Consider the following 2,965-nt stretch of genomic DNA (forward strand, 5'->3'; position numbering starts at 1 on the left):
CGTCATTCAGTGATGGTTCTTTGCGGTATTAATTCATTGTTCTCATTTGGGACTACCATCATTTCTCCCTTATTCGGCACACATTGCACGGGGTTGACCCACATGCTATCTGCAATGGGATAGATAATGCTCACATCCAGTCACTTGATAATCTCCTTTTTGAAGACCTCCTTCATCGTAGGGTTAAGTCTGCATTGATTTTCAATGGTTGCTTTATGGTCGTCCTCAAGACGAATATGGTGCATTCAGTACGCGGGGCTAATTCTTCTAATATCAGGGAGTGTCCAGCCGATTGCTCGCACATGCTTCTTGAGAATGCTCATCAACATATTCTCTTGATCTGCGTTAAGCGTGGAGGAAATTATCACTGACAGCTTCTCATTCTGCCCCAGGAATGCGTACTTCAAATGTGTTGGTAGGGTTTTCAATTCAAGTGTTGGTGGTTCCACGAGAGAAGGTTGCGTTATTTTTCTTTCTTCTTTTGGCTCTACTTCTTGTGTTGCGATCAATCCTTCTTCTTTGTTTGTTCTTACTATGATCGTATTGCAAGTAGCTACGGATGCGTTGGCATCCTCTTCTTCACACTCTTCATCAAACATTTCTTCTTCAATCAAATTCAGGTCTTCTTCAGAATCTGGCAGGTCTTCCTCATCAGGAAATTTCATGGCACGAATTATGTTAAATTTGAGCTTCTATCCGTTTATGCTCAAAGTGATTTCTCCTTTGTGCACATCAATTTGAGCACGACCCGTTGATAGGAAAGGTTGCCCCAAAATGATGGGCACATATTTATCGGCCTCATAATCCAGGATGCAGTTGGCAAAATAAATTTATCCATCGTGATCAGCATGTCCTTCAGCTTACCCTTTGGATGAACAAGAGATCTTTCGGCCAGTTGGAGAGTCACGGATGTGGGCAAAAGTTTCCCTACATTTAATTGTCGAAAGATTGACAGCGGCATCAAATTTATGCTGGCCCCAAGTCATACAGGGCAATCTCAGGCTCAGCTGCGATGGAAGTTGTCCTACTCTGGTCCTTTCTTCCTCCCTCCACGGTCTTTCCACTGCGTAATGTCACAACCTGACATTGCTCTTTACCTAATCCCCCTGGGTTGCGTGGAAGCTCAGTTGAACTTGGCAACGCCCCTTGCGGTCTACTTTTGAGCTCATTCGTAATCTGGCTCATTTGCAACTCAAGGTTGCGGATGGACGTAGCCTGACTTTGAAGCACTGTCTCATTTTTCTCTATGTATTGCTTCAATAGGCTTTTTAGAAGAAGATTGCGGTCGTTGTTGTGAGCTACTTGCTTGGTTGCTCTGTTGATCGTTACTGCATTGAAAGAATCTTGGTGGCCCTTCTTTTTACGCCACAGATTGAAAATTTTGTTGTTGATTTTTCCAAGCAAAATTGGGGTGGTTTTTCCACCCGGGGTTGTAAGTGTTTGAAAAGGGTTGTTCTTTACAAAATATAAAGATTGTGGATTTTGCGGAAAATCTTCCATTGCATGCCCATCACCGTAAGTCGCACACCTTGCGGTGTTTTGACTTATTGCATTAATCTGCCCACCTTGCGGTGTTGGGCTGTTGATCGTCATTCCTTGAATCAAATTCATCATTGCGGTCATTTGGTTTTGCAATGAGACGATAGCACCGTTATTTGCATTAGAATCCTTGAGTCTTAATCTCTGGTCACTCTCTCTCCAGTCTTCATGATTCTTGGAGATGCGGTCCAGGATATTATTCACCTCATCATAAGTCTTGTCAAGCAGACCACCAGCTGCCGCCGCATTGGCAATGGTCTGCGAAGCAGGATTCAAACTGTAGAAAATTTTCATTTGCAGGCAATCTGGTAGCCCATTATGCGGACAATCTTGGACCAACCTTTTAAACCTCGCCCAAGCATCACTGAGCGATTCATCCATATCTTGTTCAAAATTAGTAATAAGCTTTCTTCGTCTTGCGTTTTCAGTAGGTGGAAAATACTTCTTCATAAACTTCTCCACTACCAGCTCCCAAGAAGTGATCTCTCCTGGTTCGAGCGAATAAGCCCATTTTCTAGCCTGATCACAGAGAGAAAATGGGAACAACATTAGTCGAACTTCTTCAGCAGAGATGTTCAGGAACACAAAAGTATTGCAGATTTCAATAAAACTTCGGAGGTGGGCGTGCGGGTCCTCGCCACGCCTTCCTCCGAATTAACCTACAGCCTGGATCATCTGCAGCATCACCGATTTCATTTCAAATCTATTTCCGTATAAGGCAGGCCTCATGATTCCCTAGATAAATCATAGAGGTTTGGCGATGCATAGTCCCTAATGGGCCTATTGCGATCATTTGCCAACAGAATCGGATTTGACATGACATTGTTGTTGTTTGGTGCTTCATTCCTAGGCTACTCCGACATCTTTTCTTTATCAGATTTTGGTTGCTGTTGGCGGTTTCTTAGTCTCCTTCGAAATGTTCTCTCAATCTCTAGGTCATAGTTTGCCAGAGATTGAGAGTTCTGCAAAGAAATCACAAAAATTACCGTTAACAACTATTTTGCCGAAGTCCCCGGCAACGGCGCCAAAAACTTGATGCTTGAATTTTATGAAGTGGAAATTATGGATGATATGTGTGGTGGATTGCGTTGTGCACTTAAGTTTCCCTAGAGGAATCCAAGTGTAGATTCCTCTGAGTTTCCTGATAAGTCCAGGGTCGAACACAGGGAACGGGTTGAGAACGGTTTCGACTAACACTCCCTAGGATGCGTTCATGCCTTGCGATCATGCAACATGCATACAATAGTAAACCACCTCTTCTAATGCATTGGACGCATGCGACCGCAATATTATAGAATTTATGCTTAATGGACGCAATTTAACATATTTCATCAACGCAATCCAACACTGTTTAATGATTTAGCACTATGATAGCGTGCATTTCTGCTCGTTATCTTTGTGCGTTGTCCACCGAAATGCCCTCCAT

At 43.2% G+C, this 2,965-nt stretch overlaps 1 non-coding gene across 1 annotated transcript; it reads left to right on the plus strand.

The window, feature by feature from the left end:
* Positions 1 to 1,849: 1,849 nt before the first annotated feature.
* On the plus strand, positions 1,850 to 1,956 carry LOC120082301 (small nucleolar RNA R71). The gene has a single exon (XR_005483132.1). It is a non-coding gene; the product is annotated as a small nucleolar RNA R71 (small nucleolar RNA).
* The last annotated feature ends 1,009 nt before the right edge of the window (positions 1,957 to 2,965 follow it).

Source organism: Benincasa hispida, chromosome 7, assembly GCF_027475165.1.
Source record: "Benincasa hispida cultivar pf3 chromosome 7, pf3_genome.v1.1, whole genome shotgun sequence".
Lineage (NCBI taxonomy): Eukaryota > Viridiplantae > Streptophyta > Magnoliopsida > Cucurbitales > Cucurbitaceae > Benincasa > Benincasa hispida.